The sequence below is a fragment of the Pseudorca crassidens genome, chromosome 5 (assembly GCF_039906515.1).
Source record: "Pseudorca crassidens isolate mPseCra1 chromosome 5, mPseCra1.hap1, whole genome shotgun sequence".
In the NCBI taxonomy this organism is placed as follows: Eukaryota; Metazoa; Chordata; class Mammalia; order Artiodactyla; family Delphinidae; genus Pseudorca; species Pseudorca crassidens.
Window position 1 is genome coordinate 73479973 of NC_090300.1, and position 17167 is coordinate 73497139.

Below are 17167 nucleotides of genomic sequence, written 5' to 3' on the forward strand. Positions count from 1 at the left end.
GTTCCACCTAGGAATCCAACTCTTTCTAAAATAGCTTACATTTGCCCCTTCTATTTTAGCACCCCTCTGAGCAGAAGATGGCAGTTCTCTCCACTGAAGAGGAAAAAGCTGAGGGTCTATCAGTCAGGGTTCAGACAGGGAGGCAGAGTGACTATTAGTATTATGTGATTGGGTGTGTGCTATAGCAATTAGACTTCACAGAGCTGTGGGAGGAACGGGAAAATCAGAGAACTCACCACGCAGTCAATAAATAAGCCAAGCGTGTCCAAGAATGGAGTGGGACAGCAGAGCGGAAGCTCATGGAAATGTCTCTGGGAAGTTATTGCTTCTAGGTAGCTATAGCCCCTGTGAATCTTCAAAGGTCCTAGAAGTGGATCTGAGCCCACTGTGGTTAGCATAATGAACACTCAGGAGGATGGGAAGGGTCCTCTGATGGAGTCTGACTCCCAAAGAAGAAAAGCCTAAATATTTGGACATCAGGCATTCCCTAACAAATGATTTAGCCTAATCATGTTGCAGTGAAACCACCAGTCAATTAAGACCCTTCCACATGCATAGAGTTGCTAGTCAGGATTTTAGTTCACAACATTCTAGAATATGAAGAGACAACCAGGATGGCTGATATCTAAGAAAATCTCTAACACAGAAGAAGTCCAAAGCAATAGATTGAACAAAACAACTTGGAAAAAGCTGAGACAATGCAGAGAAGAGAAAATTTTTAAATTGATATTTTCAAAGAAATCAGACATTATATTGCATTCATCAAACTCTAGGATACTATGAAAAAAACTATTTTGAAAACAAATGATATCCTACAAAAATTAAACATGAGAAGAAAAATATAAAACTCAATAGAATCTTTGTAAGATAAGGTTGAAGATAACTCAAAAAGGCAGTTCAAACGATGGAGACAGTAGAGCAAAATGACATTGAAATCATTCCAGAAAAATTTCCAAGACTGAATATTGATGTAACCAAATTTATAAGTCTCTACTGGGAGAATGATGAGATGGAAATTTGCATATATCCTTAGAGATGTGGAGTGGAGAGAAAGCTAAGTTCTCATCTATCATAGTGGGAGCCAAAAAATAGTGTCGAATCTGAAAAAAAATTATCAAATAGTGATACAACCAGGGTACTTAGAGATATTAAGATATCCAGAGAGTGAAAGTGCACTTAAAACAAGTTAACTGAAAGTGATTGTCTCTGGACATGGGGAAATGTGGAATGAGGGTGTAGGGGTTATTATTTGTCTTAACCAGTCTGGTAGAATTGTTCTTTGAACACGATTAACTTTAAAAATTTAAGCTTAAGAAAAGTAGGTAAGTAGTGAGGAAGCAGATGTCAGTTACACTTAATTTGATGTGACTAGGGGAAAACATACAAAAGGCAATATGCTGGTGTGCGAGGTGTGTCAGGGAAGGGCACATGGAGTACCGTGTGTAAAATATAGAGAAAATGTGTGAATATCAGTAGACTGTGGACAGCAACCAATAGAGATGAAGAGAATGACTCTACTATAAGGAACAGTTAGTGATTGATGTACTCACGAAAATCAAAGCATCCACAAAAAAAGCTTATTTCTATAAAGGGTAAGAGACAAAATCTCCTAATAAAAAAGCAAAAGTAGAGCAGGGAAGTCAAAGACAAGTCAGACAAAAAGCAATGGATCCTCTTGCCCTAGGAAGACCTTGAAGCAGCCATGCCAAAGGATAAAGGAGCATGTTATGGGTGATGGAGGAATACAGGCTGTCTGAGTACTCTAATCACCCGGCCCACATCACCATGCATTGCACTTCAGTATTTTGAAGTAAACATATCATTTTCAAAAGAAGAGTTTCTCATGCAGTGCCAAAAATTAATACAAGAATGTGTATGATTCATCTTCCATCCATCTCTCTAATTTTTTTAATGCCCTGCAGCTCTAAATCTAGGTCTCAATCAGCAGTATCCACTCTTCAAGTAATAAATAGAATAAAATTATTCTGAAAAGGTCAGATAAGAATTAACTGGCTACATGGGAATCCTTTGTCTTCTAGTTAGGTAATTACATTCATTTCTATTAATCTTCAAGGTTTATCAGACTGGGGGAATCAACTTGATCAACAGAGAGGAAAATTCTCAAATATATACTAAAAGCATTTTATATATATTTTATACATTAAGAGAATCCTATAGAATATAGAAATGGACATTGATGATGCCGTTATTTGAAATGTTAGTTTTTAAAAATTCTGCCTGTGACAAGTCACTTGAAAGAAAGAAAGGAAGAAAGAGAGAGAGAGAGAGAAGGCAAGAAAGAAAGAAGAAAAAGGAAGCCATTTATTTGGAAAAACAAACCTTGTCTCACTCTTTGGAGTAAATGTTTATGGAATATGCCTGTGAATTCTGCTAGCTGTGTACCTAAATGCAAAGGGAATGTGAATAATCTTACAAATGTGGTAGGTTTCCCACAAACCCCAGAAACCACGGTAGCCAAACAGCTAGAGCTCAGTAGGCTTTCTAACAGGACACTTCGTCTCAAGGAAGGTGAAACTGACCTTGCCAATTGCTGAGTCTGTAAATAAGTAATTATTGAATTACAAAGCAAAGAACTCCATGGTCCACCGAGGCTGAAAACAATAGTAGCATAGAGGAAAATCTGTTCCTTTCCCACATGCCCATTCCCTCTTGAAAATATCCCATCAGCTCCCAACACCTTAAACTGAGATAAGAGGAAAAGTACCGCCATTGGCCAAATACCTACTATGGGCCTGGCACTTTACAGATATAATTTTAGAGCCCTGTATCTCATCAGTACTACAGAGAATGGGGATTTTTGCAAGAAGAAATTACTCACAGCTATTACAATGAACACATAGGGCTATAATGAGGATTAAATGCATACTGGGCTCAGAACTACACAGGGAAAGGGGCAGGAACACTGAAAAGATCACATATACAAGTACCAGGGACATGGTGCCTGGCTAAGGATGAGGCTTAATCATGACAGAGAATGCCCTCCACCCCCTGGCAGGCTTGTACATATCAAGTAGCACATAACTTGCTAGAGATGCATCCCCTGTGAGGTGCAGCAAACTGGGAATGGGAACACCAAACACACACAAACACACACACACACACACACCCCTAGCATATTGTTTGTGAATGACTGAAAACAAAAAACAGAGAAATTGGGAAGGTAGACAGAAAAAAAGAGATACATCACACAAAGAGGAACCAAGATTAGAATGACAGCAGACATCTTTTTTCAGAAATCATGCAGAAAACAATGGAGTGCTATCTTTAAAGTGCTGAAGGAAAAAATAAAAGTCAAACTAGAATTTTACATTCAGCAAAATTATTTTACAAGAATAAAGAAGAAATTCTTCAGAAAAAAAAACACTCTGGGGATGTATGGCTAAAAGACATAATCTGTAAGATATGAAAAAGGAATTTATTGAGGCAGAAAAAATAGGATATGGACAGAAGCTTGGATCTACATAGAGATAAAGAAAACTAAAAATTAGTAAATGAAGGTAACATACAATTTTTTTAAATTATTTTAAAATATAAATGAATGTTGAAAGCAAAAATTGCAACAATCTATTTTGTGTTTGTAGCATATGTAAAAATAAAAGGCATAAACACAATAGCACAAAGAATGGGAGAGAGATAATGAAAATGTATTACTTATAAAACATGAAGCAGGTTAATATTATTTGAAGATAGATGCTGATTAATTAAATATATATAGTAACCCTTAGGACAATAAGCCAATATATAAGCCAATAGAAAAGATAAAATGGAACAAAAAGTGTGCTCAACTAATCCAAGAGAAGGTACAAAAAGAGGAAAAGAGAAATAAAGAATAGATGAAACACATTGACTAACAAGAGGGTTGATTTTAATTCAATCATATCAATAATAACATTAAGTAGAAATCATCTAAACACTCCAGTTAGAATTCAGTGATTATCAGATTGAATCAAAACACAACATCAACCTAGGTGCTGTATACAAGAAAATCAAATTAATACAGAGACATATGTTAAAAGTGAAGGTATGGAGAAAGATCTCCCATGCTAATATTAAGCAAAAAAAAAAGTTAGGGTGGCTATATTAGGAAGAGACAAATTAGACTTTTGAACAAAGCACATTGTCGGAATTAAACAGGGACATAATTTAAGACTAAAGGGTCAATTCCCTAAGGTGATATAATAATACCAAAAGTGAAGGTATCTAACAACAGAGATTCAAAATGCATGAAGTAAAAACTGACAGAATTCAAAAGAATATAGCCATATGCAAAAAAAAATTTTCTTTTTAATTTTTATTGGAGTATAGTTGATTTACAATGTTGTGTTAGTTTCAGGTGTACAGCAAAGTGAATTAGTTTTATATATATATATATATATATATATATATACACACACACACACATATATCCACTCTTTCTTTATTTTTAGATTCTTTTCCCATATAGCCCTTACAGAGTATTGAGCAGAGTTCCCTGTGCTATATAGCAGGTTCTTATTAGTTATCTATTTTATATATAGTAGTGTGTATATGTCAGTCCCAGTCTCCCAATTTATCCCTCCCTCCCTTATCCCCTGGTAACCATAAGTTTGTTTTCTACATCCATGACTCTACTTCTGATTTGTAAATAAGTTCCTCTGTATACTTTTTTTTAGATTCCACATATAAACAATATTGTATGATATTTGTCTTTCTCTGACTTACTTCACTCAGTATGACAATCTCTAGTTCCATCCATGTTGCTGCAAATGGCATTATTTTGTTTTTGTTAATGGCTGAGTAATAGTCCACTGTTTATAGTACCACATCTTCTTTATCCATTCCTCTGTTGATGGACATTTAGGTTGCTTCCATGTCCTGGCTATTGCAAATAGTGCTGCAATGAACACTGGGGTACATGTAACTTTTTTTTTTTTTCCGGTGCGCGGGCCTCTCACTGTTGTGGCCTCTCCCATTGCGGAGCACAGGCTCCGGACGCGCAGGCTCAGTGGCCATGGCTCACAGGCCTAGCTGCTCCGCAGCATGTGTGATCCTCCTGGATCGGGGCACGAACCCACGTCCCCTGCATCAGCAGGCAGACTCTCAACCACTGTGCCACCAGGGAAGCCCGCATGTATCTTTTTGAATTATGGTTTTCTCCAGGTATATGCCCAGGAGTGGGATTGCTGGGTCATATGGTAGTTCTATTTTTAGTTTTTTAAGGAAGCTCCATACTGTTCTCCATGGTGGCTGTACCAATTTACATTCCCACCAACAGCGTAGGAGAGTTCCCTTTTCTCCACACCTTCCAGCATTTATTGTTTGTAGTTTTTTGCTGATGGCCATTCTGACCAGTGTGAGGTGATACCTCATTGTAGTTTTGATTTGCATTTCTCTAATAATTAGTGATGTTGAGCATGTTTTCATGTGATTTTTGGCCATCTGTATGTCTTCTTTAGAGAAATGTCTATTTAGATCTTCCACCCATATTTTGATTGGGTTATTTGCGGGAGGTTTTGATATTAAACTGCATGAGCTGTTTGTATATTTTGGAGATTAATCCTTTGCCAGTTGTTTAGTTTGCCAATATTTTCTCTCATTCTGCAGGTTGTCTTTTTGTTTTGTTTATGGTTTCCTTTGCTGTGCCAAAGCTTTTAAGTTTAATTAGATCCCATTTGTTTATTTTTGTTTTTATTTCATTACTCTAGGAAGTGGATCAAAAAAGCTTTTGCTGCGATTTACATCAAAGAGTATTCTGCCTGTGTTTTCCTCTAAGAGTGTTGTAGTGTCTGGCCTTACATTTAGGTCTTTAATCCATTTTAAGTTTATTTTTCTGTATGGTATTAGGAAGTGTTCTATATATGCAAATTTTTTAAAAAAATCAATGTTGATGTATACTTCACAACTTTTATAAATATTAACTTAAAATGGATCATAAATATAAATGTAAAATGTAAGATGATAAACCTTCTAACTTCTAGAATAAAACATAGGAGAAAAATCTGCATGAACTTGGTTTAGCATATTTTTTTCTTTTTTAGATACAATGCCAAAACTTAATCCATAAATAACAACAGAAAAACAATGATAATAATAGAAATAATAATGAGTGAGACTTTCAAAATTAAAAACAATTGTACAGTAAAGACTGTTAAGAGAATGAAAAGGTAGACACAGACGAAAAAAGTTTTTACAAAGCACATATCTAATAAAGAATCTTTATCCAGAATACATTAAGAACTCTAAGAAGACAAACACTCTTAAAAAAAGCTGAGCAAAAGTTCTGAATAAAAAGAGCTCTACACAAACACTGTGATCTAGCTGATAAATTTATTTCCAACAGGAGTACTGATTATCAATTCTGAAACTGCTTTTTATTTGTGCTAAAGTTGAACAGATAAATATATGACATAATGAGAGCCAATTTTCTTACCCTAAGATAAAGAAGGTAAAATAAAGGGGAAACAAGAGGACAGAAATAAAAGGAGAATGCTGAAACAAAACCTGTGGTGCTGGTTGGAGTTGGAGATGCCTGTATGAACTTATGTTTTGCTTTTTGGTTCTTTCATTATATATGCATATTGTTACAGATATGAAATATATATAAATATACCTATGTATATACATGTTTTAAGATCAAATGTATGTGTGTGTGTGTGTACATATATATATATTTTTTTTTTTTCTAGCTCTGTCCTCCAAAGGGGCCTTGAAGCAGTGACATCCATTAGCAATAACACCTAGCACACATCTTTGTTTCTTAATACCATTCTCCAATAAAAGGAACCAGAGCTCCTTGGAGAAGTGCTTCATTCCAGGGCTGGGGTATAAGCTGGAAGTATCATGCAATGCCAGGTTAAATAAATACATGAATAAATGAAAGTATAAATGGATGAATAAATGAATGAATGATGGAGCCATGTGAAAAGTATGGTGGACCCAACCTAAAAGCTGACAATCATCAACTCTGGAGCAATTTGAGCATCCCTATAAATAACTACTGGGGGGTAGACCTTCAAGATGGCAGAGGAGTAAGACGTGGAAATCACCTTGCTCCCCACAGATACATCAGAAATACATCTACATGTGGAACAACTCCTACAGAACCCCTACTGAAGGCTGGTAGAAGACTTCAGACTTCTCAAAAGACAAGAAACTCCCCACGTACTGGGTAGGACCAAAAAAAAAAGAAAACTTTGTTTATCTTCTCAAAGAACCAGCTTTTAGTTTTATTGATCTTTGCTATTGTTCCTTCATTTCTTTTTCATTTATTTCTGGTCTGATCTTTATGATTTCTTTCCTTCTGCTAACTATGGGTTTTTTTTTGTTCTTCTCTCTCTAGTTGCTTTAGGTGTAAGGTTAGGTTGTTAATTGAGATGTTTCCTGTTTCTTAAGGTAGGATAGCATTGTTATAAACTTCTCTCTTAGAACTGCTTTTGCTGCATCCCATAGGTTTTGGGTCGTTGTGTTTTCATTGTCATTTGTTTCTAGGTATTTTTTGATTTCCTCTTTGATTTCTTCAGTGATCTCTTGGTTATTAAGTAGTGTACTGTTTAGCCTCCATGTGTTTGTATTTCTTACAGATTTTTTCCTGTAATTGATATCTAGTCTCATAGAATTGTAGTTGGAAAAGATACTTGATACAATTCCAATTTTCTTAAATGTATCATGTCTTTATTTGTGACCCAAGATACGATTTACCCTGGATTTACCCTCCATGAGCATTTGAGACACTAAGATCAGGAACAAGAAAAGGTTACCCACTCTCACCACTATTATTCAACATAGTTTTGAAAGTTTTAGCCACAGCAATCAGAGAAGAAAAAGAAATAAAAGGAATCCAAATTGGAAAAGAAGAAGTAAAGCTGTCACTGTTTGCAGATGACATGATACTATATATAAAGAATCCTAAAGATGCTACCAGGAAACTATTAGAGCTAATCAATGAATTGGGTAAAGTAGCAGGATACAAAATTAATGCACAGAAATCTCTTGCATTCCTATACACTAATGATGAAAAATCTGAAAGAGAAATTAAGGACAAACTCCCATTTACCATTGCAACAAAAAGAATAAAATACATAGGAATAAACCTACCTAAGGAGACAAAAGACCTGTATGCAGAAAACTATAAGAGACGGATGAAATAAATTAAAGACGATACAAACAGATGGAGAGTAATAGCATGTTCTTGGATTAGAAGAATCAACATTGTGAAAATGCCTATACTACCCAAAGCAATCTATAGATTCAATACAATTCCTACCAAAACACCAATGACATTTTTCACATAACTAGAACAAAAAAACTCACAATTTGAATGGAAACACTAAAGACCCTGAATAGCCAAAGCAATCTTGAGAAAGAAAAACGGAGCTGGAGGAATCAGGCTCCTGGACTTCAGACTATACTACTAAGCTACAGTAATCAAGACACTATGGTACTTGCACAAAAACAGAAATATAGATCAATGGAAAACGACAGAAAGCCCAGAGATAAACCCACAAACATATGGTCACCTTATTTTTGATAAAGGAGGCAAGAATATTCAATGGAGAAAAGACAGCCTCTTCAATAAGTGGTGCTGGGAAAACTGGACAGCTACATGTAAAAGAATGAAATTAGAACACTCCCTAACACCATACACAAAAATAAACTGAAAATGGATTAAAGACCTAAATGTAAGGCCAGACACTATAAAACTCTTAGGGGAAATCCTTGGCAGAACACTCTTTGATATAAATCACAGCAAGATCCTTTTTGACCCACCTCCTAGAGAAATGGAAATAAAAACAAAAATAAACAAATGGGACCTAATGAAATTTAAAAGCTTTTGTACAGCAAAGGAAACCATAAACAAGATGAAAAGACAGCCCTCAGAATGGGAGAAAATATTTGCAAATGAAACTACTGACAAAGGATTAATCCCCAAAATATACAAGGAGCTCATGCAGCTCAATATCAAAAAAGCAAACAACCCAATCCAAAAATGGGCAGAAGACCTAAATGGACATTTCTCCAAAGAAGATATACAGATTGCCAACAAACACATGAAAGGATGCTCAACATCACTAATCATTAGAGAAATGCAAATCAAAACTACAATGAAGAATCACAGGGCTTCCCTGGTGGCGCAGCGGTTGAGAGTCCACCTGCCGATGCAGGGGACACGGGTTCATGCCCCAGTCTGGGAAGATCCCACATGCCGCGGAGCGGCTAGGCCCATGAGCCATGGCCGCTGAGTCTGTGCGTCTGGAGCCTGTGCTCTGCAACGGGAGAGCCCACAACAGTGAGAGGCCCGCGTACCGCAAAAAAAAAAAAAGAAAAAATCACCTCACACCAGTCAGAATGGCCATCATCAAAAAGTCTACAAACAATAAATGCTGGAGAGGGTGTGGAGAAAAGGGAACCCTCTTGAACTGCTGGTAGCAATGTAAATTGATACAGCCACTATGGAGAACAGTATGGAGGTTCCTTAAAATCTAAAAATAGAACTACCATATGACCCAGCAATCCCACTACTAGGCATATAACCTGAGAAAATCATAATTCAAAAAGAGTCAAGTACCACAATGTTCATTGCAGCTCTATTTACAATAGCCAGGATATGGAAGCAACCTAAGTGTCCATCAACAGATGAATGGATAAAGAAGACATGGCACATATATACAATGGAATATTACTCAGCCATAAAAAGAAACAAAATTGAGTTATTTTGTAGTGAGGTAGATGGACCTAGAGTCTGTCATTCAGAGTGAAGTAAGTCAGAAAGAGAAAAACAAATACCGTATGCTAACACATATATATGGAATCTAAAAAAAAAATTGCTTATGAAGAACCTAGGGCCAGGACAGTAATAAAGACACACACATAGAGAATGGACTTGAGGACACGGGGAGGGGGAAGGGTAAGCTGGGGAGAAGTGAGAGAGTGACATGGATATATATACACTACCAAATGTAAAATAGATAGCTAGTGGGAAGCAGCCACATAGCACAGGGAGATCAGCTGGTGCTTTGTGACCACCCAGAGAGGTGGGATAGGGAGGGTGGGAGGGAGATGCAAGAGGGAGGAGGTATGGGGATGTATGTGTATGTATAGCTGATTCACTTTGTTATAAAGCAGAAACTAACACACCATTGTAAAGCAATTATACTCCAATAAAGATGTTTAAAAATAACTATTGGATTATAACATAAAGAATAAAATAAATATTCATGATTCCATGCTGATACAAACAAATAATTAAATAAATACAAGAGGGACATGGAGTATTGAATCTCTTCTTTACAAAAACATTCCCATTAATAAATATAGAAAGAAGAGAGAAATAGAAAATCACCATTAGAATATCACAGTAAGAATTGCTACAGGCAAGACCCATGGAATACTAAAATTAGTTTAAAGTTTAAGGAGAAACATGACCTAGTTGTATAGTCTCAGTGTATCTTGCCCTAAATATTTATGAACTATAGAGAAGGAATAGCAATTTACAGTGCACAAAACTGGCAGACACCACCTTAACCAAGTTATCAATGTTCATATAACCAGTAATAAAATATATTGATACACTGTGAAGGGTACATTACGTCTGTGTTATTTTTGTCCATGCCATCTAATCTTGCGATATTATCAGATAACCCCAAATTGAGGAACATTCTCCATAAAACCTGACTGGAGCTCTTCAAACTAAAGTTATGAAAGCTAAGGAAAGACGAGGAAGCCTCACAGATTGGAGAAGACTAATGAAAGACATTACTAAATGTCACGTGGGATCCTGGATTAGATTTTGGAACAGAGAAAGACATATTAGTGGAAAAAACTGGTGAAGTCCAAACAAAGACTGTCATTTAAGTGGTATTTATACAATGTTGGTTTCTTAGTTTTGATAATGGTACCATGATTATGCAAGACGTTACATTAGGCAAAGCTGGGTAAAAGGTAATAGGGACTCCTTGTGCTATTTTTGTAACTCTTCTATAAGACTAAAATTGTTTCAAAATAAGAAGACTTTTTTTCAAATTGCAATGCTTTCTTAAAATATTATTAATTGCAGATTTAAAAAAACTATACACATGGAAAAAGGAAAACACTCAGAAATGCTATTATGGATTAGGCAAATTAGTAGGAGGAAAAAGATTTCTTCAGTGTATACAAAATGTAAACATTTGCCCTGGGATTTCCCACAGATGGCACAGTCCACAAGGACTTATTTGGAATAAAAATATGTCTATCGGATCTTCAGTATAGTCTCTATACTGCAAACTTGCTACATTGGAGTTAAAGTTACTAGCACACCCCAAATTTTCTATGCAAAAAACTAAGTGGTCCCAATCAAGGCAACCTGAACATCAACTGCTACATGTGAAAGCAGAGGCACCAACGCAAATCAATGTTCCAACGATGAGCTGCCACTCACTGTGCTAGTTGTATTTACATTTACCTTGAGAGAGATTACAAAAATATACACAGTATAAAAAACCCCTACCTGAGGGCTGGGCTTCCCTGGTGGCACAGTGGTTGAGAGTCCGCCTGCCAGTGCAGGGGACACGGGTTCCTGCCCCGGTCCGGGAGGATCCCACATGCCGCGGAGAGGCTGGGCCCGTGAGCCATGACCGCTGAGCCTGCGCGTCCGGAGACTGTGCTCCGCAACGGGAGAGGCCACAACAGTGAGAGGCCCGCGTACCACAAAAAAAAAACAAAAAAACCCGACTTGAGTCTGTGGTGGAAAATGACACTCCAAAGCACATCAAATCAGTCACTTGAACCTAAGGAGAGAAGATTAAGAAGAGGCCCTCTTCTGTTCAGAAAATGGGAACTCATATCTGGAGAATCATGATTTTCTAGGTTTACAGGAGTCCACTTTTAACTAGTTTCTTTAAAAAAAAAACACCCTGGATATTTTTGATGGTGAATTTCTTAGTTAAGGAAACATCACAGTGTAACAGAAAGGTCTCAGCAGGAGCTGAGCACTCTCTGGTCACTTTATGTTATGTCATTAACTTTCTGTGTAGACTAAATTTCTCAGTCTCTTTAGGCCTCAGTTTCCTCATTTGTGAACAGATCAGCTGATCTTGAGAGTCCCTTCCCTAGAGATCTAGGTGTCTATGAGCAACATGCTTATCCTACTATAATATCAAGAACTATAATTTGAAACTACACATCCTCTACAGCTTTTAGTCCTTCAAAGTAACAATCAGGAATAAATTGTCAGGTATAGGATGAAAATTATCAAGAAGGATTCTCAATTAGGAATCAAATACCTCAAATTTGGGAGGAGCATTGAGTTTTATTTAAAAAAAAAAAAAAGCCTAGGGCTAACTTTTGAGATTCAGATACTTTCAAGGTTTGCTGAAAAACAATGATTAAGTATAAGACATTGTTCTTAAGTCTACTTTGCCCTTGTACAAGGAAATTCTTCCTGGCCCCTCTCCGGTTAGAGTTCTTCATGAAAGAAATAAATAGAAAAATTGCAGGGTGTATTATTTCAGCATATTACATGTACAAGGGGCCTGAATATTTAATAGATGGCTTCATGTGACATCTTCTTAGTTTCAACTTTGAGTTAAATTAGCAGGTTGCTTTGTAAGAGACATATCAAACAAAAGTAAACAAAGCAATCATACTCCAATAAAAATTAATTTTAAAAATAAGTAAACCAGAATTCTCTGGAGACTGATGTCTTAGCCCTTTCTATAATTGAAAATAGTTTTGTGTTTATGACAGAGCTCTGTGGGGTTTAAAAATTTTTTTTAATTAAATTAAGTAGAAAATCAATATAAAAAACTAAATGTATGGTGCATAACAGGCTATAATTACAGTTCTGGCTTCACTTGCACTTTTTCAGTGAAAAAAGCATATATTAATTTGAATGATATGAAACTGCTATCTTCATTGGTCAAAATTTCATTTGGTTTCACCTAATACCTTGTAACTCATTTATTAAGGTGTTAGTTCTTAGCCTCTTACTGAAGAACTTAAACCTTCCTTTAAGGAGGGAAAAAAAAGGTTTGCAGTTAGGAATTGTGGGTCTCAGGGTTTGTAATGGGAGGAGGCAGTTACATTAAAGTGCTCTTTTCCCAACTACTTAATTTAAACTATCAAAGTAGAACAACATGTACATGGTTAAAAAAATCAAACTAGAAGATGAAATGAGCTACAAATGAAAAGTACACGTATCCTCTCTCCTATCCCACTAGAAAAACATACATGATTTTCACTGAACTCCCTAGAGGTAATCACTTTAAATCCTTTCTAGCTTTATTTCATTTGGTCACTGCTATGGTCTGAATGTTTGTGCCCCCCAAAATCCATAAGTTGAAATCCTAACCCCTAAGATGATTGTATTAGGAGGTGGGGCCCTTGGGAGGTGACTAGGTCATGAGGGTGAAACCCTCATAAATGGGATTAGTGCCCTTACAAAAGAGGCTACAGAGAGATCCCTCCCCTCTTGGCCATGAGGGGGTACAATTAGAAGTCTGCAACCTGGAAGAAGGCTCTCACATCACCATGTCAGCACCCTGATCTTGGACTTCCAGCCTTCAGAACTGTGAGGAATAAATTTCTGTTGTTTATTAAAAAAAAAAAAAGAAAGAAAATGGGAATTCATAAACAACCATGGGTGGACAGGTACAAACCATGTGCTGATTTCCACAGACGTCATCAATCCAGGTGATGATTGGCCAGAATTTGTTCTCTGGTTTCATCAAGGGGGGGTGGGAATGCTGCCACCTCTCTGGAATATGGTCGATCCCAGTGGGAGGACATGAAACAGGACAAGGAGTGTGGAGATCTCCTCAGTGGATTGACCCTGGGGTTGATGCGGCCTTCCCCAATGTCAGCGATTTCCTGCCGAATGCTGATCCTGGCGTCACAGAATCTATCCAACTCTGCCTTGTCTTCTGACTCAGTGGCCTCAATCATGAGAGTGCCTGCCACTGGCCAGGACATGGTAGGGGCATGAAATCCATAATCCTAAAGCCTCTTGGCCACATCCATGGCCTCCATATTTGCAGACTTTTTGAAGGGTCTTATATCCAAAACAAATTCATGAGCCACGTAACCTCTTGCACACTGGAAAAGGACTCTGTAGTGTTTTTCTAATCGCTTGGCTATGTAGTTGGCATTTATTATAGCAATTTCTGTGGCCTGTTTAAGGCCCTTGCCTCCTATCATCTTAATATAAGCCCATGAAATGGGCAAGATGGAACTGGAGCCCCACGGGGCTGTGCTGACAGTACCCAAAGGCTGGGCATCTTCACTTGGCTTTGCTGCAACGATGGGATGATTAGGCAGAAAAGGGAGAAAATGCTTCTTCACTCCGATGGGCCCCATGCCAGGGCTGCCTCCTCCAGGGGGAATGCAGAAAGTCTTGGGAAGATTTACGTGTGAGACATCAGACCCAAAGTCTCCAGGACAACAGATTCCACATGAATGGTCATATTTGCCCTGTCCAGGTAGATCTGTCCTCCGTGTTGGTGGATCAGTTCACACACGTCTCTGATGGTCTCTTCAAACACTCCACTGGTGGATGGGTATGTAATCGTGATTGCTGCCAGGTTCTCCTTGTGTTTATCCACCATAGCCTTGAAATGAGCTGCATCGATATTTCCATATTTATTTACCTCCACAGGCTGAATCTTCATGCCTGCCATGGGCACTTGCAGAATTGGTCCCATTTGCGGATTTTGGAATGTGTCTCTCTCCTTTCCCATCTAAGTAGGCTCAGGTAGTGACCAGCCCGGCATATTCCCCCTGGGCTCCGCTGTTAGGCTGGAAGGAGATTCAGTCACAGCCCATGAGTTCACACAAATCCTTCTCAAGTTCTCAGAAAAGCTGCTGGTCCCTTGGATCTTGATCCAGAGGCACAAAGGGGTGGATGTTTGCAAATTCTCTCCATGTGATAGGCATGAGTTCTGAGGAATTGTTGAGCTTCATGGTACAGGACCCCAGGGGAATCATGCTATGAACAAGGGAAAGGTCTTTGTTTTCCAATCTCTTCACATATCAGACAATGTTTGTTTCTGAGTGATAACTGTTGAACACTTGATGTGTGAGGAATGGGCTAATTCTCTTGAAGGCAGACCCTAGGATAACTCTCCGCTTCTCACCCATGCTTTCAGCAACCAGCTCTGCAGACGACTCACAGCCAAAGGTCCACAAGTCGTGCAGATCTTTTTCACTGACTGTTTCATTAAGAGAAATACCAAGTGTACCATCCTCAGTGAGCTGAATATTTATTTGCCACTGAGCGGCCCTGCCCAAAACCTCACTTGCTGAGCAGCCACACTGAATCTTCAAAGTGTCAAAGAACAAGTCATGCTGGAGTTGGTGCCCTGCTCACTTGAGACGTTCAGACAAAATCAAAGTGGCATTATGTACCCTCCTAGCAATATGTTCCAGCCCATGGGACCCATGATAGATTGCGCACATTGTAGCCATATTCGCCAAGAGAGCCTGAGCTGTACAGATGTTGCTGATAGCCTTGTCTTTCTGGATGTGTTGCTCCCTGGTTTGAAGAGCAAGAGGATACACTTCTTTTCCACTGGCGTCTCTTGTTACTCCCACCATTCTTCCAGGTATAATCCTCACCAAGTTTTCTCTGACAGCTGAAAAGGCATGTGGTCTGCTATAGCCTAGTGGCACTCTAATCTCTGTGAGCTGCCCAGGGCAATTCTACCCCCAGTTCTCCAGGAAGCCTCAGGCTACACAGAGCTAAAAGATCAGCAGTGCAGCAGGCCAAGCTCCCGGCCTGATGGGCACTCCACAAGTTCTGTGAAGCCTTCCACTTTCCCCTCAGTGTCCAGGTACTAGAACAGCACTCCACTGAAATCTTTTCCGCTGAAGTCCATTTCATGGGGTAACTTCAGTTTAGTGAGGACTCCAGCATACTTGCTTGAATCTGGATGACAGCTATTGTCTGTGGATGGCAACGGGGGTCAACAAAAAACTTCCTCCTCTTGTTGTGTCTGTGGCAGAGCTGCATTGCCTCTGCACCCGTGGTGGCCTCATCCAGCAGGATGCGTTAACCACGCCCATACCCGTGATGTCACACACCATGGTCTGGTAGTTGAGTAAACTGTCCTCTCTCCTCTGAGACACCTCTGGCTGGTACTGAGCATACTGGGTGATCCACCTTGAGTTCTCCAGTTAAGTTAGACAAAATTGTCTGTAGCACTGAGCAGCTATAATAGCCCATGCTAATATACAATCTCCAGATCTGCTTCTTGCTGGAAATGGCATTCAGAGTTGTAAGGATATCATTTTCACAGACGGGGTCATCCATTGTCAAGGGTCTTTTCAAGCGGATGCTGGCAGGGATGTTCTTTTCGCTCAGTTCATCTACTCTCGCCAGCCCCAGGGCCAATAACATCTCCTCTGGTCTTTGTCCCCGGGATCGATATGCCTCCGAGCAAAGTCGTCGTGTCTGGGCAGGAGGCGCTGCAAGGGACGCGAGCACAGCCGCCCCGCTATCCCCGCCGCTACTGCTGTAGCGGCCCCGCGGAGCCCACCCGGGGCCCCGCGCCCCCAGCCAGGCGGTGGCAGCCTCGGACTCCGCAACCCAGACGCAATCCACAGGCACCGGCGCACATCTGCATGGTGGTGTCCCTTGCCCGGGCCCGCGAGAGTCAGCAGCGCTTTCGGATCTCCTGGTCACGGGCCCCTGGGTAGTGGCTGCCCTAGGGTGGCTGGAGCCCTTTCCCGCTGGATGACCAAATGGACAGATGGATGTTCAGAGGCAATGAATCTGTGCCACGCTAAGCCCGGAGGTGCGCACAAGGTTGTTACTCCCAGGACTTTTTTTTTTAATGCCCATAGTTTTTCCAGATCGTGTTGTATCTGACCTGGGCCTTAGACTTGGGCATCAGTATTTTCAGTAAAACTGCCCTGTTGATTCTAATTTCAGTCAAGGTTAAAAACACTGCTCTAAAAAGGTAAAAGAATAAAGAGAAAGTGAAAATGATAATATAAAGGGTGAAAGATTCATAAGCAGAATAAATAGTTATATTTGCTAGAAATTTCATAATATATAAAATGTTTATATAATCCCATTTGTGCTTGTTTTAGCAGGATTACTGATGATATTGTTGAAAGAAAATGTGACAAAATAATAGCTATGCCTGGTTAATTTCATATAGATAAAGTATTATTCCTCTGTTCCTTTACACTT

At 39.0% G+C, this 17167-nt stretch overlaps 1 pseudogene; it reads right to left on the reverse strand.

The window, feature by feature from the left end:
- Positions 1-11779: 11779 nt before the first annotated feature.
- Positions 11780-16595, reverse strand: LOC137224481 (glycine dehydrogenase (decarboxylating), mitochondrial-like; annotated as a pseudogene).
- Positions 16596-17167: the final 572 nt, after the last annotated feature.